The sequence below is a fragment of the Mesocricetus auratus genome, unplaced genomic scaffold (genome assembly GCF_017639785.1).
Source record: "Mesocricetus auratus isolate SY011 unplaced genomic scaffold, BCM_Maur_2.0 Super-Scaffold_100021, whole genome shotgun sequence".
Taxonomy (NCBI): domain Eukaryota; kingdom Metazoa; phylum Chordata; class Mammalia; order Rodentia; family Cricetidae; genus Mesocricetus; species Mesocricetus auratus.
In genome coordinates this window covers 29,801,619-29,824,830 of record NW_024429202.1, presented here as the reverse complement: position 1 = coordinate 29,824,830, position 23,212 = coordinate 29,801,619, and the positions used below count along the sequence as shown (strand labels likewise).

The following is a 23,212-nucleotide window of genomic DNA, read 5'->3' as shown; positions in this document are numbered from 1 at the left end:
ATTCAGGCTTCAGTTCAAACCCCTCCTTTTTGCTACATGTTGTTCTAATTGAGTCCTTCCTCTTGCCACCGACACTGTCCTAATTATCACAATAAGGTTAGACAACATGCTGCCAATAAAAACAAGCTACACACATAACCAATATGATCTTTGCCAGGACTGTAGACCTGAAGACCTATAATAATTTACCCAGGGTGGGTATTTCTGTCTCCCAGTCAAGATGGCACCACCATATGTCATTACTGCAATCATAGCATGTGACTTATGGAGCCTTTCTGGCATCGACTGGTGTAGAGAGCTCCATTTTAAAAATACTTTAAATTTGAGAGTAGGAAGAGGATTTTTGGTGGTTGTCAAAGATGTCTTAAAGGTATCCTACATTTCTTTTTGCAAGATTCATCTTGTCTATACACTCCCAGACAGTCTTCCAATGTGTTTATATTAATTACCCTCCTACCAGTAGAGTAGGAAAACTCAGCAACCTTTTATGTTTGTTTTTATTTTAGTCATTTTCTATCAGTAGGCAGTAGATATGTGGACATCACATTATATTTTTAGTCTTCGTTTTCCTAATTACAATGAAGCTTGGGCAATATTTTGAGATTTTTAAAAAGTGTATGGGTGCCGGACGTTGGTGGCGCACGCCTTTAATCCCAGCACTTGGGAGGCAGAGGCAGGTGGATCTCTGTGAGTTCGAGGCCAGCCTGGTCTACAAAGCGAGTTCCAGGACAGCCTCCAAAACAATACAGAGAAACCCTGTCTCGAAAAAAAAAAAAAGTGTATGGGTATGAGCATGCATGTGTGTGTGTGTGTGTGTGTGTGTGTGTTTTGTCTGCATGTGTATACGCACATGCATGTGTGGTTCCTGCAGAGGCCAGAAGGGGGGATCAGATCTCCTAGGGCTGGAGTTGAAGGCAGTTGCTGAGCTGCCTGATGTGGGTTTGGGGGGGACTGAACAGACCCTCTCCCAGGTCCTCTGGGAGAGCAGCAAGCACTCTTGACCTCTGAGCCACAGTCTGAGGTCATGAGGTTTTGTCATTGTGAGGGCACAGGACAAGAGAGGGAAATGCATGTCCTCCAAACAGTTAAATCAAGCCGGCAATCAGCAGCTGACTCTGCACAGGGGGAGAAAAGGATGGAGAAAAGCTGAGCCCGAGGTGTGTACTGCAGTCACGGTGAGCAACGGTGCGGTGCTCCAAACAGGGGAGCTGGGGTCTTATTAATTGGTTTTCTGTTACTGTAACAAGATGCCTCAGACTGGCCAATATAAAGACAGGCTGATTAAGCTTACAGTCTTGGAGGCTGAAACCCGGGTGGTCTTATCAGTCTTGCTTCTGGCAAGGCATCATGGAGAATCGCATCATGGCAAGAGTCTGTATGAGAGGGAGCGCATGGTGGGACAGGAGGAAGCCAGTGACTCAGGGGAGGCAGGCTTCCTTCTTTTTTCCATTTTGTTTTTGCAGACAGGGTTTCTCTGTGTAGCCCTGACTGTCCTACAACTTAAGAGACCCACCTGCCTCTGCTTCCTGAGTGCTGGGTTTAAAGGTGTGCTCCACCACCTCCCAACTTACTCCCTTCTTTCACTCATAGCCGAGCGGTGGTGGCGCACACCTTTAATCCCAGCACTCGGGAGGCAGAGGCAGGCGGATCTCTATGAGTTCGAGACCAGCCTGGTCTACAGAGTGAGTTCCAGGACAGCTAGGGATACATAGAGAAATTGTCTTTAAAAACAAAACAACAACAAAATTCTGACTCACACACAACTAATAGAAGTCCCATATGAACTGGATTAGACCCATACCTATAATCCCAGATTAGGAGCAGAGGCAAGAGGAGTGAGGGGGGGCTAGCCTGGGATCACAGCAAATTTAAGACCAGCCTGGGCTCCCCCGTGAGTCTTATAAAACCAAGGGTTAGGGATATAGTCCTGTGATAGCTTGCTTGCCTAGCATGAGCAGGGTCATGGGTTTGAGCCCAAATACTGAAGGAAAAAACCCTTAGTCCCATCTGAAGATGATGAGCGCCTGTAATGCCATTACCTTTCCCTGGGTTCCACCCCTTGGAGGTTCCACTACTTACTATTGCCACATTGGGAGCCACACTGACAACACAGGAACCCTTGGAAGATACACCCATCCAATGAGCTTAGTTCCAGAAGGGGAAGGGATGGCAGCTGGGCCCTCCCACCCGCCTGGAAGAAGATGCTCTGCATTCAGACACAGAGACAAGTAGCGGGGACTCCAGATGCAGAAACAGGGACAGAAGTGGGCCTGGAAGGAAGCCCCTGAAGACACAAAAGATCAGAGGGGTCCTCCACCCCACCCAAACCCTACTCTGGCCCAGCAGGAGCAAACAAGGAAGGGCTGGCTGAACAGAACTAGTAGGGGCACAGCTCTGCCACGTCCTGGGTGAGGGCTGCCGGAAAGGACCGGGAGAATTCATTCCATGCTGCTGGTGACTGAAGACATCTGAAATTTAGGCGCTGGGATCCTGGGCAAACTTGCCCAGCGGAAGGGGAAATGTCACTCTCCTACCCCCACTCTGCCCCACATCCTGGTGCCCTCTGCATAAGAGACTTTCTATGCTTGCCAACATAGACAGTTACTTTTAGCGGCTGGAGTTACAGTTCACACATTGCCTACATTGCTGCCATAGGTTGTGACAAAGTCTATCCAGGTCTGAGATAAAACAGACAGAAGGCAACAGGAGGGCTGTATAGGCTCCCTGGGGGCTGTACAGCATGGTAGGAGAAGAACCCCCCCTCCCCAGGCTGAAAACATACTCTGCCCCAGCCCTCCTGACCATTCTGACCTTTGGTGACCTTCGCCCCACCTGATGGATATGCTTGCCAAGACTCACAAAGGCAGCCAGCGACCTAAGGGGAAAGGAAGTTGAGAACTTAACTCATGGTCAGCATTTCTCTGTGGCTGCATCAAGGTTTTCCCATTTGTTAACCTCTGCTTGCAGTCCTTCCCTCTGGTGCCAGAAGCTTCTCTATCAGATACGGAGTCTAGGAGGTCCCGGGTTTCAGGTGGCTTCCCTATGGCAGACAACCAAACTGAAGAGTTTGCCAAGAAACACATGTCCCGGCAAGGTGGTGGCTGCTGTTTGTATAAGGCTTTGTCCCCTGAACTCAAAAGGGAGTTTAATCCCCAAAGTCTTCCTTGAATGGGAAGAAGAGTGTGGAAACTTTATCCTACTCTGATGTTTAGACTAAGGTGGGGGGATATAACTATAGTAAGTTAGGTTATGAGGGTAGAGTCCTGGTAACTAAAACTGGTGTCTTTATGAGAGGGGAAGAAACCACACAGATGGGAGTGGGGGGAGGGTAGTCCTCCTATTGTGCAATTCAAAAAGAATAACCTTCACCAGGCCCTGCACCAAGCTGATGGACCTTGTACTACATAGCTGTGAGCTGAAATAAAGCTCCTTTCTTTGCAAAGTAGTTTTATCTCAGGTATGTCATCATAGTAACAGAAGACTGACTAATAGAGTAGCTGATGTATTTATTTTACAGATGTGAAAACTGGGTTTCTAAAAGCTCTTAATTGCTATATGTAATATGTAATTAACCTAAGTAGCATATAGTGCATTAGCATGCTATAATATCACACATGACATACTAATAAGCAGTATATTAGTATAATATATAACACATGACAGTGATATGTGATGCACATATTAACGGAATATAAGCCATAGATTCATAAACAACTCAGATACTAGATACAAAGTGTATGATGCAAACAGTATTTAAGGTCTCAACACATTGGTTCACATTAAGAGAAATAGTTAAGAGGGTTTCACAAAGCCTTTTACATGGAATATGATTATCAAATTTACCCCATCTTGCTCTCCTGCTATTTTAAAGTAGAAGAAATTAGCTTTTGAATCAGAATTTCGAGGCTGCCCTAAAGGGTTGTTGGTCTGTTAGCTTAGATATGTAGAAGACTGAGGCAGGATTATGAGTTCAAAGACATCCTAGGCAACTCAGTGGTGTTATGCCTCCCAGATGCAAGAAGGGTCAAGGGTAGGAGGTGGGGTGTGTGAAAATTTCTATTTTTTTCTGATGCAGAGGATGTGGCTCCCCTGGGTCTCCAGGGTGATAATGGGCGAGCTCTACAGCACCTCCTTCATACAGGGTGGGTGCTGGCTTGTCACCAGTTCCCGACACTCTCTGCTCTCCTAACTGCTCTTTAATCTTTACTTGGTTCTTGTTTTGATGGCCTGTATGTGGATACAGACAACCTTCATGTGAAGCAGTGCCCTCCTTGTAATCTCCACTATTTTAACAGGCAGCAGACCTACACGGGAATAATAAAGTGTAATAATGTGCCCATGGCCAGCTGTCAAAAAATCCCTGAGAAAAGGTTTTCATTTTTCATGGTCTGGATTTGCCCTTATGTTCCTAATTAAACACGTGTGGGTAACTCCCCATTCTACATACTTTCAAATCCAAGCCAGACAACAGTGATATTTTAGATATGGAAATCAAGTGTTTTTAATATTTTATATGTAGTAGAATGACTTCAAAATATAATACATCTCCGAGTCAGATGAAAATGATGGCAAAATATAACACCACCCCCAAAAGGCTGTAATAGTTTTGAGAGAGGTAATTACACTTTTTGTTTCTTGTGTGTAGGGGCATTTAAGGTAGGGCCATTTAAGGAATGATCACATTTTCACAGTAAGCTGGGTCTCCCTCCTTCCTTCTGTGGAAAGTTGTTTTCATAAGAGACACACGTTTGGCATCTTCACACTTCTGCATCCCTGTCTGCAGCAGGATGAGATGCCAGTCACGGTGAAAGTTACCAGCTGCAGCCCATACACTGAGATATTAAAAAGAAGCGATGAATCCTAACAGACCACCATGAACACTGCACAGCTCACCCTGGAATAGGTCATGTCTTTTCTTGGGATTCAAGGAGATTCTTACCTATCTTCATTTGCCTGGGAGAAGGAGGCATATCCACAGGGCAATATATATCTTCTATAATTTTCCTTTGACTGTTTCCTCATGTATGTGTCAATTAATTAATTGCAAAGCCCTAACATGTCACGTGTCATCACCATTTTCTTCTGGTTACAGACAGCATAAGACCCTAGGAGAGGTCTATGGAGATGGCTCACTTGGTAAAACCCTTACAGCACAAGTGAGGGCCTGGGTTTTGATCTCCTAGGACCCACATAACCCAAGCATAGAAGCAGGTTCACGCAATCCTAGTGATAGTGACATAGATGGTTGGTTCCTAGAAGCTCGCTGACCCCCTTAGTGTAACCTCCACTGGTGAAATCTCAGGCCAATGAGAGACCCTGTCTCAAACAAAAGGTGGAGGTCCCAGTTGTCCTTTGACTCCACATGCTTGCACACATATGTGACTGTGCATACCTGCACACACAAGTGCACCCATTCACCCACAAGCACACAATACCCCACACACACACACACAGATCAGGGAGAAAGAAAGGAGGTAAGAACTGTGCTGAAGTGCCAAGAGAACACACCAGGTCAGGGTTATCTCTCAGGAAGGGGCCTGATGTGGACTGTGCACTATGGGCTGTGTTCTTGGTTCTGGGTGTGGTCTCTCTCTGGCTGCCTCCTTCCTGTCTCATCAAAGACCTGTTTCCTCCACCCCTGCATCTTTGGATGCAGTGGAAAGACTCCAGATACCTAGTTCCAGCTCCAGTAGCTCCTTAGCTATGGTAGGACCTTGGTCACGGAATTCCCTTCTGTTCTCTCACATGGTTTCTTATGGAAAAGACCGGAGAGTCTTCCCCTTCCAGCTTCAAGGGGTCTCAGTCCAAGGCTGAAACTGTTGGCGGAGTCTTCAGCGTACCCGTGTTACCCTTTGCCCTGAAGTACTGAGCCTAAGCTGAACTGCTTCCTGGTTATGTGGATGAAAGGTTGTTTGGGTTTTTTTTTTTTTAGCTTTTCTTTTTTAAAATTGTTTTAAAAGATTTATTTAATATGTATACAGTGTTCTGCCTGCATGTGTGTCTGCATGCCAGAAGAGGGCACCAGATCTCATTATGGATGGTTGTGAGTCACCATGTGGTTGCTGGGAATTGAACTCAGGACCTCTGGAAGAGCAGCCAGTGCTCTTAGCCTCTGGGTCATCTCTCCAGCCCTTTTTAGCTTTTCTTGCCTTGGTCTTCTCATCCATGAAACAAAGTGAAAGACCAACCTGTTAAGACTGTGGACAAAATAAGACCGGCTAAAGCATGGATCCTTAGTGTGATGCCTGGCACAGGACAAGGACTGTTACAGTTTTGCCCTTACCTGCAGTTACCAAAAAAACAAAAACAAAAGCAAAAAGCAGCAAGTGAGATAGTTTAGTTGGTAAAGGCACTTGCCACCAAGCCTGACATCCTGAATTTTATCCCAAGTCTACACTGCAGGAGAAAATCAACTCCCACTAATTATCCTCTGATCTCTACACATACACTGGGGTAATACACACTGTACTACATGCAAGCATGCACATGCGCGCAAACACACACACACACACACACACACGCACGCACGCACGCACGCGCATGCACATACACGAGCAAACCGCTCACATATACACACGTGCATACTAAATGTAGAATTTAAAAACATAGCAGCAGTATCAGGAGTGGTGAGCAGAACTAAGATGAAAATTCAGCCGGGCGGTGGTGGCGCATGCCTTTAATCCCAGCACTCGGGAGGCAGAGGCAGGCGGATCTCTGTGAGTTCGAGGCCTGGCTGGACCGATAGCCTCCAAAACAATACAGAGAAACCCTGTCTCATAAAAACAAAACAAAACAAAAAGATGAAAATCCAAAGGGGCTGCTTAGCCAGTTATGAGAGAGTATGAGTATCAACTGACACATTTTTTGTTGTTGTTGTTGTTGTTGGTTTGGAGACAGGGTTCCATACATCCCAGGCTGGCCTCTAGTCTTATATGTAGCTGAGGAGGACTTTAAACGTTGGCTCTTCCTGCCTTTACCTCTGTGGTGGTGGGATTACAGACCTGGGCAACCCTACCTATGCCTTACACCGTGCACGTTAAACAGTCTACCAGCTGAGCCGCTCTCCTCACTCCTCACCGGTCTCTAATCTTCACAGAAAACTAGAAGGCCAACACTGCAGCCAGGGAAGGAAGTAGAGCACAGGCTCCCTCTGCCACCTAACAACTCAGATGATGGTGGAGGGGATGGCAGGAGTTCACACTGCTCCTTCACAGACCACCATGCAGTCTCGAGCTATCATTACTCCCCTGAACTAGTTCCTGTGGGTAAGAATGGATAAACCCCATTTTTCTCCATCTCTCTCTCCTCATCTTCCTTTTGAGTTGTTTGAGTAGCTATTTCTTTGTTGTTATATTTATTATTATTGTTGTTGTTGTTTTCCCCATGCTGAGGATTGTACCAGAGGGATTGCAGGTGCCAAGCAAGCCCTCCATCACTAATCTCTGTGCATCCTGCTTTCTCTTAAGTCTAATGCTCAGTTCCCAGCAGCAATGATGTGTCTCCTAACAGTCTGGCCGGAGGCCCCTGCTGAAGTCATCTTCCTCCTGCACGCCTTCCGTAGTCACTGCTTCCTTCTGGAACGCAGCCATCTGCCTGACCCCGGGCTTGATATCTCAAAGCTCCCCTTTGGCCTTCTCTTCTTATCTGGCCCCTGAGCAGCCTCAGTGAGAATCCATGGGCTCCTGTTCAGAGGACACACCCTCCCCTCCTCTCCTTCCACCTAGTGCTCCAGCTGTCACCAGGAGAATCTCCTGAGGCGCAGCTCAGAACAGGTCGCTCTCAAAAGAGCGCAGTGGCTTCTCGTTATCTGCATAATGTGGTCCAAAGTCCCCAGTTAGCAATGACAGTTCCCCACTCTAGAAAGCAAAATAGCAAGCCCCAATGCCCAGACCCCAGCCCTGTTCCATTTCTTGCCACGCTTCTGCTCTAACCCTGTATCTCAGGCATAGTACAGAACCATATTAGCTGCCTGTACAAAGACAAGGAAGCCGCTCAGTAATTATTTGTCAAACAGGAAGGAATAGTCCATATAATCAAAGAGTAATGGCGGTATCCATGAGGACAGTTCCTAAATATTTGTTCACAGCAGAGGCCAAGACAACAGCTTTTCCTCCTGGGTCTGGAAGATGAAGGAGCCACAGGCCTTTGCTATGAGAATGATGCTTTTAGTAGTCCTTGCTTTGCTGTCTGTTTTGGACAGCATTTTCTCTGTGGTGTAACGGTTTTTGTTGTTGTTTTGTTGAGATAGGGCCTCTCGATGGTCTGGAGTTCACTGAGTACCCTAGGCACACTGGCTGGCTTGCAAGCCTCAGGGAGCTGCCTGTCTCTGCCTTCTCATTGCTAGGATTATAATTTTTGCTACCTTGTACTTTTTTTGTACTCTTTCCTGTGTGTGTGTGTGTGTGTGTGTGTGTGAGTCCTTGTCCTCCACCTTGAGACAGGGCCTCTTATTCATTGTTGCAGACACCAAGCTAGCTCATCTGTGAGTTCTGGAGAGTCTCCAGTCTCTATCATCTTGCTGTAGGAACCCTGGGATTAACATTATAGGTATGCGTGACTGTGCCTGGCTTCTATCTGAGTCCTGGGGATTTGAACTCAGGTCCTTACACTTGCATGGCAAGCACTTTATCCACTGAACTATCTCCCAAGCCTGGTGCAATGAGACAAAACATAAAAACCATTAGGTGATTGGAGTCCCGCACCCTGCAGATTTTTCTAATAAGAACGCAGTTCTTATCTGAGGCAAATTCTTTGGGGGCACTTTTCCATTGTAATTCTAATTTATTTTTTTCTATTAGTGTTGGGTAATTTTCTATTTTCTCCTCATAAGGCTATAGCACCAAGTCCACATTCTTCTAAAAGTTTCAGAGTCCAGTTCCTCCATACTTCTGAACAGCAGCCTTGGTAACATCATTATGGTGAATGAGATAGGATTCAGGTTAGCAAATTATAAATGTGATAAGAAAAAAAAAAGCCCAAACCACTATCATACTTGTGGTTCTAGAGAATGCTGAAATGAAAGAGGGTTTATCATGGGAACCGATCGCATTATATTTAGATTTTCAGTAAGATGCCTGGAACAGCAGTATTATGACGACTGTGATCAGAGCTAGGTCATTTTGGTCCTCTGTGTGGCAGGGTTAGATTCTCTGTGTTGATAAACCTCACATTGTTAGAAGATGGACTGGAGAACAACCAGCTGCTTAATCACTCCTGCTCCTTGCCACCACACTCAATTGTCTGAAATCTGAGATTCAGAATGAAATAGCATCCAACTAAGCATGGTGGCATATGTCTTTAACCCATGCATTCAGGAGACTGAGGCAGGAGGATCACAAGTTCTAGACCAGCCTGGGCTATGTAGTGGGATAATCTGGAAATGTTGTAAACTGGCAGCTCATGTTTACGTGTGAATGCATGCATATGACATTGTATGCCTGACTTACACACACACACACACACACACACACACACACACACACACACACACACACCACACCACACACTCTCAGGTGCTGCTGTAAAAATGCTACCTTCCTCAGCTCCCAGCCCGTCTACGTTTCCCTTCGCAGACTCTCAGGAGAAATGCCGAGAAGAGTAGGAGCACATACAGGAATGACCTGAAGCCTCAAGTACTAGTTCAGATCCTCTCCCAGGCCTAGCCTGTAGCAGCAGACACTCCTGGTGCCCCACAGCAACAGTTCCGGAAGCAGCTCCAGCTCCTCCCTGTGTGCTGGCTACTCTTGACACTGCTGCTTCTCCAGCTTCGGCTTCTCCCCTGTACCAACCATTTCCCTCTGCTTTCCTCTCTGCCCTTGGCTTCCGTGCGGCCCACACCTTGCTTCTGCCCGCGCCAGCCCTTGTGTTCCTGTTCCTGTTCTGAGAGGGAAGGAGACTACACGTCTCACTTCAAAGGCCTCCAGAGGTGAATCTGATGAGTTCCGTTGGTCTCAGCCCTTTGCAATCAATCCCACTGGGGAGGGGGCTGTGTCTGCCTGTCATTGTGACAGAGAAACCAGGATTACAAAAAGAATTCTGATCATCTTTCTTTCTGTCTGGATATGATTTGATTAATTCTGAGGGAAATGACACTTAATAAATTTGCGTGTTTTGTGTGAAAAAACAAACAAGCAAACAAACAAAAAACTTCAGATAGCAAGGGCACATAGAGGGAAACCAGGGGAACAAATGTTCTTTGTGAAGAGAGTGTGGAGCAACGGTTCAGTTGACAAAAGACAAAGTCATCAACTTAGAAGTCAGGATGGTCTGGCTGGAAGATAACCCAAGGTTAGAGGCCTGAGGCCCCATGGTGGAGGAATGGGAATGCCTCTGACGCAAGGTATGAAGTCCCATCCCTTGGTGAGTGTGTCCTTCACTGAGTCGCTCTTCTGCTTTCTAGCCTGGGAGGGACTGACTTCTTGGCTCCAGAACAGAACTTCTCCATCCAGTCCCGGTGAAAAGCCAGAGCAGCTCACTCGTATGACGTGTGCCTTCCAAGCATTCGTTAATGGCACAAAAAACTCACAGCCACAAAAGCTTTCAAAGAATTTGATAAAAACTAGGTTCACCATGTGCTCTGTGGAGATTACCTTGGGAAATTTATTGGTGCTTCCTTGGACCAAACTTATTTTCTTGATGTCTGATGCTATCTTTGCTTTCCCAAACCCCTCATGTAATTGTGGACTGGAACAAATCTATCATATGATGCATAATTCTAGTTCCTTTTGTAGAGACCCCTTCGTTTCCTCCATAGTTCACTACTGAAGAGACATGACATGTTTTTATTATTATTCTTTTGAAGACATGAACATTAGAATGTTTGGTCATGTAAAGACAAGCCTTTGTTCTCTTTTATCTGATCTTATGTTTTGTGATAGTAATTGTAGACTTCTGTCAGATTAGGAGAAGAAAATCAAAATAATGAGGAAGTATTTACTGAGTGCCTTCAGGAAAGATATATATTTGGATATGTATTGGCTTTGGTCAAAAAAGTCTCATTGTTTTTCATTCAGGTAAAATCATTATAGCAGTTTTCTAGCTGATATCAATGACAGGAGGCTTCCTTTATCCAATGCATTCTTCATACATACATACATACATGCATACATACATTTATATATAGGTATTTGTTCTTTATATATTATATGAAAATATTCATCTTTGAGTATTTTTTGCTATAATCCTTTCAGCCTATTCGGAAGTCTTTGATACTCTCCTCTGACTGAAGACTGCCTTGCAAGCTCTTGCATAGCATCCATGTTTCCCATGATGCCTCTGTTCATGCCCTCTGCTGAGTCAGGGCCGTCCCGGCCATTGCTAGCTGCCCTCATTCTGACCAAACACAAGTGGCTTCTTCCCCTGTCCAATCCTACTCTGGTTTTTCAAGGTTCAGATTGAGTCTTTCCTTCCATGAGGTCCTCTTTAATTCAGTCAGCCACGATCTGCAAAGCTCCAGGTCAGTCTAGAAGGTGGGCATTGCTGAATGAGGTGATCCCATCCTCAAGAGGGAGCAGCGGAAAGACACAGACAGCAGGTTGGCGGCTCGGAGAGCTGTGATGCCTCATCGTTTCCACTCAATAAAACACAGAGAAAACAACGTTGCTTCTGTGCATCGTGGAGGCTGAGCTGCTTGTTGTTGGAGTGTTCCAAAGGGACAGGGCTCCTTCAACCCCTTCAAAGACTGAAAGGAGGCTCTCCTGTTTGTCCCTTCTCCAGTCTCCTTGTAGCACCCCAGCTTGGAAACTCAGGATGTGAAGTGTCGTTCGGCGGTGGCCACCTCTCCCAAGTGAGGCAAGCAGGCGACGGGAGGGTTTTTTTTTTTTTTTTAGAGTTCCCCCAACCACACCATTATCTCCTGGAGGGCCCAGATCACAACTTTCATTTTAATGTCTTTCCAATATCTGATTGTAGGACAAGAGTTTGATAGAGAAGTTCTTCTAGTGATTCATTTAGTGATGGCTGCCCCAAGAGAGGCAAGACGTCTCTTTCAGGAGCAATGGGGATAAGAGAGGCGTCTTCTAAAGTCCATGTGAGTCCTGCTGAGCTGGAAGATCAGAGAATCAGGCAGTTCTCTAGTCCCTCAGTTTCCAGTACAGACTTTTGCTTGAAAGGATGCCTGACATGTTTTGTTTTGTTTTTTTAAAGCCGATACTGGGCTGGTTACTTATCTAGTCTTATATGTTGCCTTTCTAACATCTGCCCTATGATGCTGGAGTTGTGTGTGTGTGTGTGTGTGTGTGTGTGTGTGTGTGTGTGTGTGTGTGTGTGTGTGTGTTGGCTGGCAACATTTCCTGGCCTCTATCACCAGCTGGCTTTTCCGGTTAAGAGCTACAAGGAGTCATGGTGGGAGATCAGAGAAAAGAGAGAAACTTCCGGTGCCTGCCTCCCTCTGCAGGTGTAGCATCTGCTGGAGGTTGCCAGCAGCTGCTGCAGGAACAGCAAGGGCAGGGTGATTCCTGTTTCCAGCTGTCCAGCTGGCTCAGGCTTTCCAAACCAACCCCAACAGTTCTCTAGGAGAACCCAGCAGATGCCAGCCCAGGAACCTCGACATCTATCCTGTTTCCTCTTTGCTTTTCAGTCCTTTATTTCAGCGTTGTTTTCCCAGCCTTATCGGTACCGCGGGCAAGTGGAGCCCATGGTGTGTTCCTATTGTACAAGACGCTTCAAATAAACGGGCGTGGCGGCACACAACTGTAACCTCAGCACTCAGGGTTCCTCTTCCTCTTCCTTGTCCTGTTTTCTTTCCCTGTTTCTCCTTCCATCCCCTTTCATGCCCCCCCTTCTCTCCCCCTCTGCTTCTCCTCGTTCTTTCTCCCCTCCCCTCCCTTTCCCTGCTCTTCTCAGCTAGATGATGATGGATGTACTTCCTGGAGGATGTTCAGGAAAGAATGAAAAGTTAGGAGAGATTCAGTAGCCCAGATCCCCATTTATCCATTACCGATAGCCATAGTCCTGGGTTTCAGATGTATGAATAGAGAGGAAGGGTTGACTTGCTCAGATTGGTTTTATGCCTGGGTAGATTTCAGATGCATGACAAGTACTAAACTCAGAAAGGAATAAAGAGAAATGGGGGTGAGGGAGTATCCCAGCATCACTTTAATTCTCTCATATTCAAGTCTCATCCATCATGCCTTCTGAATACGCATCAAGTATCATAAAAACAAGTGAGTCAGCCTTAATGAGGTGGCTAAGTCACTCAGAGAAGAACCATCCCTTGGAGCCTCTGAAAACATTTGGGCAAACAGAGTCTTTGGTTGCCACAAAGCATAGCTGTGCTGTCCTAAAGGAAGTATGGGAAGCATCTTGCCCCCATCGAGATAGTTGGATCCTCTTTTTAGAGGTTTCTTGACACTGGTTAGGATCATTTGTACACATTGTGTAAACACCACCGGTTACAGCACTTAAGTGTGACACGGCCTTCTAATGCCATTGTGAGGGAGCCCCTCGGTCTGGCTGTTGTCTGAACAATATGCCTCGGCTAATGGGAGCTGAATTGGGAATACGGAGTGTCTTTGAAAGGGATCATTGGTGAACAATGTGGGGCAGGGAGGGTAAAAATTAAAAGCAGTGACAACTTAGCTTCCTGTGGCCTTCTGTTTGGATGGAACTTAATGTGCACATTGAATGTTAAATGTTGTCCTGGTTGGTTTTTGTGTTACCTTGACACAAGTTACAGTTATCCATTGAGAAAAATGCCCCTGTGAGATAGGGAAGCCTGTGGTGCTCTTTCCTGATTAAAGATGGAGGCCAGAGGGTCCACAGTGAGTGAGTAGTGCCACCTCTAGGCACAAATAACAGAGTGTGGGGTTTGAACCTGAGTCCTCTCACATTCGAGGCAAGCATTCTCCACTGAGCTACGTGCTCAGCTCTTTATTTTACTGTTTGTTTTGAGACAGACTTTTGCTAAGTTTCTCAGGCTAGTTTTGATCTCACGCTGTAGCTCAGGCAGGCCTTGAACTCGTGGTCCTTCTGCTTCAACTTCTTGGGTACCTAGGATTACAGACTTGCCCCATTCAGTCCGACTGGGTTAATAGACTCTTATGTCCCAGGTAGTCCCTAGTCCACTGGATTATGGGGCTTCTTAAATTTTTCCACTTTAGACTTCTTTCACCTGAGAAATTTTTACAAGACACTGTGTATTTAGGTATATGAAATACATATGTAAGCCAAACATTTACTGACAATAAGTTATAAAGAAATTTTTAAAAAACAATTCTTTGCCTTACATATATTTTCAACATTAAATACAAAAGCAAATTTGCATACTAATGAAATGAATGTGCTTGTTTATGTTCACATAAAGAATTAAATCTTGGCTGAATATTTGATGCTGCAGGATATGGAACAACTTCAATGCTTTTCACAGTTGATTGATATTTTGATTTTATAATCAGTAATGTTGAGAATACTGGTTTGCATAAACACATAGTACAAAATGGCATAAGGAAGTTTAGGGCCATTTCAGAAATCGCTGGAAATTCTTTCCTAATCTCCAGTCAAAATTCATTTAATGTTTTTTTTTCAATTAAATTCAAGTCAGTAACTTAAGTAGAAAATTTTTGTTGTTTTGAGACAGCAGGGTTGGCTTGGAACTCACCACGTAGACCAGGTGGTCTTGAACTCAAAGATATCTGCCTGCCTCTGCCTCTGCCACCAGGACTGGCTCAAGCAGTAAGTTTTAAAATCAAACATTTGAACACAATATAAACCAAAGACAAACAAATTCAGTGCTGACATGCTGAGCAACAGCAGTAGGAAGATATTAGATGCTGTTGTTTTCCACAATTAACGCATTATATAGTACACAGCAAGACACATCATCCAGCAGTTTCCTGTCTGAACTGAGGTGTTACAGGCATGTGTGGGAGATGGCAGGCCATGCAAAGTGCAGGCGCTGTGTGTTCAGAGCCAAGGCTGCAGTGAAGCCCATGTATGATATAGGGCAGACGCTGTGTGTTCAGAGCCAAGGCTGCAGTGAAGCCCATGTATGATATAGGGCAGACGCTGTGTGTTCAGAGCCAAGGCTGCAGTGAAGTCCATGTATGATAAAGGGCAGATGCTGTGTGTTCAGAGCCAAGGCTGCAGTGAAGTCCATGTATGATATAGGGCAGACGCTGTGTGTTCAGAGCCAAGGCTGCAGTGCAGCCCATGTATGATAAGGGCAGGTGCTGCCACAAACACTTTAGGCTCACTGCATGTTTGATTTTGAATTAATGTTTGGCTTCATGTGTGCAAAAACCTCTTAGCATTACCAGAGTTTTCACGGTTCCAATATTCAGTTATTGACCCCATATAGAGCTGCAGTTCACAGCCGAAGGAGGGTGCTAATTGCAGGTAAAAGCAGCATACTCACTGTCTCCCAATTAAAACAAGGCATCCCCCCCCCCACAGCATTTGAAAAAGCCAGCAAGAATCTCCAGGTGTGACTCCTCCTGAAGCCCATGTAATTGAGCACAGATTCAACTCAGGATAACCATGTGTAAACCACACAGAGTCTGATCGATAACACGGGGAGGGATGGGATGGGGGAACCCCCCCCCAAAAAACAAAACCTGGCAATCTTGTGCTTGATTTCTTGGAAACTGATTAGTACATGAAAGGCCTCACTCACCATCAAAGAGATAAAAGGAAAAGATTCGTTTCCTGTGTGTAGTCTGCTTTTAGCTTGAATGTCACTTCCAGGAAGCCTTCCCTGCAACCGAGAATCTGATTAATGGCCTCCTGCTATCACTGCCCAGCTCATGCCTAGAGTTTAATTACTTACCCAAGTCTCTCGATAGTCTGTAAGACTCAGTGGGGAGGCACCAGCTGCCTCTGTAATCGTAGGCCCTGGGGCGGGGGGGGCATGACTGGCTGGTGGGAGAGTGAGCAAGGCTGAGCTCAGTAGTATTGTCAGGGACAGACTCCAGCAGTAGTTCTCAGTCTATGGGTTGTGACCCCTTTGGGAGTTGAATGACCTTTTCACAGAGGTCACCTAAGACCATCGGAAAACCAGACGTTTATATTAAGATTTATAACTAGCAGAATTATAGTTATGGAGTAGCAACGAAGACAATTTTATGGTTGGGGGTCACCACAACATGAGGGACTGTATTAAAGGGTCACAGCAATAGGAAAGCTGAGAACCACTGGACTATGCAATGGTGACGTCACAGGCTGAATTTCTTGGCTCCAATTTTTACTAGTAGTGTGAAGGTAAAAGGAGAAACCATGGAACTAGAAAAGTTATGAAATGGCAGTGAGAAAGAGAGAGAGAGTAGCAGTCACCATTGAGGAGATTAAAGGAAAAATACAAACCAAAAGTTGATCAGACTCGGGATTTGGCCTAATTGCCTTTGTTATTCAACGGGCCATGGTGGAGGTTCTTCTCCTTTGACTTGCTTTGTTTGTTTTGTTGAGACAGAGTCAAGCTGTCTTACTGTGTAACTGAGGCTGGCTTTGAACTTGTAATCCTCCAGCCTCAGACTCCTGGGTGATTAAATTATAGATATGGGCCACCCTGCCTAGCAATTAAAGCAATTTTTAATACCCAGTTAATTATTCTAAGAAATGGAACACAGGATTTGTTTCCCATCCTATCTCTCTTCATACACTAGTAATCAAATTTTTGCCATTTATGAGTGGCTATTAAAGTGCCGTTAAGCAGATATCCTTGACCATCATTGGAAAATTCGAGATTGTATATGCTGCAAAAGGAGATGAACCCACATGGATTGTAACTCCGTTCCAATTTCTTAGTTCAACTAAATGAAAGCGACGTCTTCTGCAATAATGTGAATAGTTTGAGACAAGTTTAAAATGGCAGGTTCTGCCCAATTTCTTGGAAAAGCTGTCTTTCTTCCAGATGAAAGGCAACAAAGTATGAGAAAAGGCACCCCTTCCCCCCTTGGGCTTTCTATGGGTGAGCCAGCAAAGGCACCTGCGGCCGAGCCCGACCTCCTGAGTTCAGTCCTTGGTTCTCAGCGTCATGGACTCTACACGTGGTCCTCTGCCCTCTCTCTGTATGAGTGTCATGCAGTGCTGTGGTGCACCAGTGAACACACACAAAATAAATGTACAAAAAAAATTCCTCAAAGGGTGGTTGTTGTGTTGCTTCGGTTGGCTTCTGAAGTTCCCCATTAACTTGTCTAGGGAGACTGCCTGAATGTATATAGTTTTCCTGAATGTACCACGCCAGCCCATAACCACAGCACACATGTTTTCCTTTCTCACCTGGCATTTGTCTCTGCTTAGAAAATGTCTGCGAACACTTTCACTTCCTTCATTTACCAAGAGAAAAAGGTAGGGAAAGTGGAAATATGTGTTTCTAATATTCAGCTAGTCATCATAAATCTTGTCAGTTGCTAAAGATGCAAGGAGAGATACAGAGTACTAGGAGGTTCTGGGATTGAGGAGACTCTGATTTCATCATTGTTAGTTGCCTAAATAACTATTCTTACCTGCCAAATCCTTAAGTTTCTCTGTACATAAAACAGGGATATCAGGAGAATGGCTGGTTGTATTGTTCAGTGTTTTAGATAGTCCCACAAAACACTGCTTGAAGAATATTTCTTTCTAATCGAATGGCAACAGTTCTTTTCCTCTGTACGAAGCAATGAGCTTGATCTGTTATTAAGAGCACTGGATAGCAAGACCTGGAATGTTCATGCTTATAGGAGAATTTTTGTAATTCAACCCAATCATGTTTCAGACATTCCATCTGGTATGTGCTCCATCTTGATTGCTTGTGTCTACTATGAGGTTTATTGATGGGCTGCTAATGGACAGTGTTTTTGTCATAGCATACAGAGAATTTAGCTCCATTTCTTTTCCCAAAGTAGAAAGCATAGTTGCCATTGGGTATTGTTTCCCTTGTGCTCCAGCCGTGTCCACAGCTATTCTGTGTACTTGCTCTAAACTGGTTTGGAGCCTGGGGAATAGGGAGTCTCACTTTTTACTTTTAAAACAGTTCAGGAATGATGGAAAGAAATCTCACTACAGGAGAGTTGATGAGAAACTGTAAAAGTTATGATCCCTTACTCTGATGTCATCTGCTAGAGTTTTCCATTTTTGAATTACTGTCTTCTGATAAGGGTTTATTTATTTCCGGGCGGTGGTTGTGCACACCTGTAATCCCAGCACTATTGAGGCAGAGGCAGTTGTATCTCTGTGAGTTCTAGGCCAGACTGCTCTACAAATCGAGTTCCAGGACAGACTCCAAAGCTACACAGAGAAATCCTGTCTTGAACCGCCCCCCCCCAATAATCTATTTATTATCTTGGGATTTGGCAGGAACAAGGTTGGGAGGATTATAGTGACAGTGCGGATAACTCATCCTTTATTTATTAGCTGTGTAACCCTGGGTAAACTCTTTAACCTTTGAGTTCATATATGAGAAATGAGGATTAACATATGATAATAAGATGCAATTAAAGATCTTAACACCTACTTAGCTTTGTAGAGGGTAAATACCTAGAAGGTAATGTGCACAAGGGTAGTTAATTATTAGCGGCCCCAAATGGGCAGACTACTCACTCGCTCACTCATGCTTTCTATAGATGTTCATCTTATTTGGGTTTGAATCCAACCTTAAACTTTAAAAATTGGTGATAGGACATCTGCTCAAGAGAGAAGGGAAGGCACCCTACAGTGGAAAAATCAGGGACACTAGCACTGGATAGAGAGCATTTAAATCCTAGTCATATTTCTTGCTTCTAGTTGCTCCTGTTGGTCCTCTCTGCATCTCTGCCTCCTCCTGGGAATTTGGGATAAGGATGTTCTTCACTGGGGCTGGCAGTGAGATGCTTGGAACGGCGGGCCTTGGAAGCTATGGTTGGATTAGAGCCAGGACCTGTCACCGCTCCTGGGACGCCAGGAAATGGAACCCAGAACTAGAAGGAAAGGCCACGGTGGCCAGGTTGCACGCCGTTGACTCACTGGGGCCTTTGTTGGCTACTGGGGCTGTAGGCGCTCAAGCCCGAAGGTGCAAGTCAGATGTGGCGGCTGCACTCCAGCCCGGGCCGCGCGGCACTGATGCAGGGGAAAAGGGCTGGGGAGAAATATATAGCCTGCTCGATTGCGCCGCTAAGTGACAGGCCCGTCGGCCACTGGCAGCGGCGGCGAGCCGCTTGGGGCGGTGGCAGCCAATGGCTGGCGGGGACTGGGGCAGGGACTGGTGGGGGCCGGCCCTGGGGAGGGCGGGGCGCGCGGTCGGCGGCGGCAGAGGCGGCTTCAACAGCGTCGCCGGCGGCCGCGGCAGAAGCGCCCTGGCCCGCGGCAGGTGAGGATCTCCGGCCTCTGGGCTGGGGGCTGACAGGCTGGATGCGGCGGGATCCTCGGAGGGATCCTCGGAGGACCCACCTGCTGGCAGCGGAGCCGGTGCGTCCCGAGGCCGGCGTCTGGTTGCGCGTGCGGGGCCTCGGAACGGGGCGCGGGCCGGGCGCCCTCGGTGCATCGTCGCCGCCGCAGCCCCTCGGTTCCGCTCTCCCTCCCGGGCGGTCGGCCTGGAGCCTCGTGCGGCCCCGGAGCTGCGGGACTTCGGGGTGGGAAAGTGCAGTGGAGTGTGCGCGTGCAGCGGGGACAAGAGTTGAGGGCAGGACCCGGCGGCAGGAGGGCTGGTGGTGGCGCTGCCTCGGGGCAGGTAGGGCGGGGGCCGCTTGCTGGAGGGGGACTAAGATGTGCCCGAGGTACCAGGGAAGCGAGCCCCCGCCTCCTCCCAGGCCTGGGTTTCCTCCATCACCAGGAAGCGGCGAGTAGGATCCCCTTTCCCCCGCCGCGCGCCCCCAGGTGGGGTCTCGGATCTCTCCAGGTGTGCCAGGTGGTATCTGGAAGGCATGGCGTTAAGTGATGGCAGTGGTACGCTTCCCGCGCCCGCTTTCATTTCCCGAAGCATTGCGATCCCAGGAGCGCATACACGGCTTACATTCGGCTTTAGTAAATAGCAGTAGATACTGTTATCTTCTTTGTGCCTGCCATCTATTTTGCTGTTGTGCTTTTGCTGCCCGACAAATTATTTGATAAAAGATAAAGAATGACACAGTTGTTCACTGGAATGCAAAAATCTAAATTTAGAATCAAGTAACACACGTTTTGTGGTTCAGGCCCCTTTCTCTTCGGAATGCCTAAAGAATAGTTTTACTAACAGGTTATGGTGACATAGGTTCCTTTAATCCCCCAGTGTAAATTGTAAGACATGCTGGACGATGGGATTATGTAAGGTGTATAAAAGAAATCTTTATGCTCTGTAAGTGGAAAAGGCATGAGTTTTTCATAATTGTGGGTTATAAAGTTGTGCAGGCTTACGTCATAGTGTTCATTGATCTGGGGTGTCATGAATCCTGCCTTGTATTCTTTCAGGCATCTCTGTTTTGTCTGTGGGATGCTGATTAAGGAATATGCCAAATGTTAAGCAAAGTGTTCTCAGCCATGGAACATATGGGGTATTTCAAAGAACACTTTAAAAACTTAGTTCTTGTATTGCTGGGGGTTTTTTTTTTCCTTTTAAGGTGCAAGATTGTTAAATTTGTTAACGAAACAGATTTTTCATTCTGAGGTCTGGAGTTGAAAGTTTTTTCGCCTTTGGAGCATGAAGGAATGGCGAGTGGTGAGGGTAGCCATTACCTTTTCGTTTAAACATTGGGCTGTGTTAAGTGACAGCCTAGGACAGTCTTAAGGTAAGGTCGATATTTAAGTGTTCACATATGTGGCTGCTGATAAAAATGTAGGTCACCTGTGTCTAATGAGCCAGCCCCGCAGCTGCCTGAGGTGTTTTAAGGACACATGGTTTGTTCTGTTTGCTCCCCTCTGGAGATTTCATTAACTTGTTCGTCACGATGAGGCTTAGTTTGGAAACTGATTTTAAATGTATAGCTGCATTCCTGTGGAGTAGAACACTTTTTTTTTTCCCTTGTGAGATGTCAGAACGTATTAGTAGAATTCTTTCTAAGTATCTTCTCTCAACAACTTAGGTCCAGTATGTAATACTCCATGTGTTTCTTAGGTGTTATGGGTGTCGTATACTTTGGTGTTAGAATTCATTTTGTCTCCATGCATTTATACATTTATATAGGCTTCCTTTGTGTTTAATAGAAACTTTTTTTTGAGGTGCGGAGTGTTTTGAGACAGGGTTTCCCTGTGTAGTCCTGACTGTCTTGGAACTCCCTGTGTAGTCCTTACTGTCTTGGAACTCACTCTGTAGACCAGGTGGGGCTTGAACTCAGAGAGCAGCTTGCCTATGTCTCTTGAGTGCTGGGATTAAAGGCATGCACCACCACCACCTGTCTTCATAAAAAATTTTAAACTAAGCCGGGCATTGGTGGCACACGCCTTTAATCCCAGCACTCGGGAGGCAGAGGCAGGTGGATCTCTGTGAGTTCGAGGCCAGCCTGGTCTACAAAGCGACTTCCAGAACAGCCTACAAGACAATACAGAGAAACCCTGTCTCAAAAAAACCAAAAAAAATTTTTTTTAAACTAATGATAGTTTAGACATGATTTTGCATGTCTCTGCTTCCAGATTTATGTCAGCCGGATATTCTAATTATGAGCCCCCCTCCCAGAACAAAATCCTTTCTGAAGCAAAATTGCGAACAGAAAGTGAAGAACATGTTTGTATAATGTCACACCAGGCTTCAAATTCTAAATTACACAGTTTGCTGAGATACTGCCCCAGTTCTTAAAATCAAAAATCAAAAGTCATTCATTATTGAGTGTTTTGTTGAGTTACTAGACTAGGGACTTTTTGAAATTTAAAATTATTGGATTACCCCCCCCATGAGGATTTTGATTGTGAGCAGTCAACATGGGTATGGTTGGGAAATGAGTAAGTTTGGCCTTAGCAAGGGTAACTTGGAGAACCTCTTAGGAACCCTCGTGCTCAGGTAATAACAAGAAGCACTGCAATGGAATGCTGTACTTCTAGAATGTTACATGGAAATTAGAGCTTCTGGCTAGAGAGAATAACAGACATTCTTTGTTGGGGATTCAGGAGTGAGGGATTAACCAAAGGCTATAGGAAGTGGGAAATTTGTTTAGAGTTGCGTGTTTGGACTGTGAAATTTTCTGTGTGTTTTGCGATTTATACCATAATAGACTTGTGCTCCCTGTAGAATAGAAAACATTTTTTTAAAAAATCTGCATTTTTCTGTTGAGCTGAGTTAACACTCTGAAAAGCTCTTCTGTTTCGTTTGTACAGCACCCTGTAGCCTGTCTACCCCGATGTGGTGTAAACAGTCAATCTGTAGCACAAAAAGTGGCAGATAACTTTTGATACATGACTTTAATCCCAGCACTCGGGAGGCAGAGGCAAGCAGATTTCTGTGAGTTCGAGGCCAGGCTAGTCTACTGAGTGAGTTCCAGGGCAGCCAGAGAAACACAGTTTCAAACAACAACAACAAAAAAGAACTTGGAGGTTGGTTTCTCATTGGGTTTATTTCCCTATGTGTAAAATAGGGTTTGTACTGTTGGCCCTATAAGGAATTAGTGGAGGTTTAAGTCAAGCGGTGGGCCCAGAAGGGAGGAAGAAGCAGGTAAATCACAGCTGCTATCATCACCATCATTCTTTGTCGTTTATCCCTGTGGTCTTTCTTGGCTGGTGGAGATTTCCAGTGATTCCCTGTGCTGAAAAGTAGCTGAGGTGGTAGTTTGTGAATTGCCTGCGAACCAGGTGCTTTAATCAGGCACTGAGAGATTTGTCTCTTGGGTTCCTTAGTTGTTTTTGGAGGTGCATTAACTCACCCCACAAGAGGGTCATTTAGTGTACCACCAAGAACATCTTGTGGTGCTACTCCATCAATGCCGCTAGAAATCAATGCACATCTCAGATGGCCTGACATGCTCCCAGGGGTGAGGCCAGTTATGCATAGAGCGGACAGGGCAGTGGCTGGCTGCACTTGTTGGCTTGTTTTCTTTTTGATACAGTTGATATTTATTGAAAACCCATCTCGTGCTGGGCATTATGCTTAAGTATGTTTAACAGCATCATTTCTTTTTCAGTTCTTCGGAAATTTAGTTAGATAAGTAGTGACCTTCCCAATTTCTTAGTGAAAGCAATGTGATGGGATGGGCTGTTGCTGAGCGTGTGGGCTGGATTGTTACCTCCTCTGAATGCATAAATAGTTAAACTTTCTCTGTAAAACTTAAGATGAGGATATGCACCCGGGAGGCAGAGACAGATGAATCTGAGTTCGAGGCCAGCTGGTCTACACAGTGAGTTCCAGGATAGCCAGAGCTGTTAC

The 23,212-nt window shown here is 45.7% G+C and overlaps 1 protein-coding gene across 3 annotated transcripts in view; it reads left to right on the top strand.

The window, feature by feature from the left end:
* The first annotated feature begins 1,115 nt into the window (after window positions 1–1,115).
* The window catches only part of Mgat4a (alpha-1,3-mannosyl-glycoprotein 4-beta-N-acetylglucosaminyltransferase A), a 106,682-nt gene continuing 84,585 nt past the window's right edge, over window positions 1,116–23,212 (top strand). Inside the window, exon 1 of one of the 3 annotated variants that reach the window (XM_040729613.1) lies at window positions 1,116–1,175. The gene's annotated coding sequence lies outside the window, so the exon portion shown is untranslated. Of the gene's footprint in view, window positions 1,176–19,164; window positions 19,357–23,212 lie in introns of those variants that run through there. The other 2 variants (XM_040729612.1, XM_040729611.1) reach the window with 2 other exon arrangements.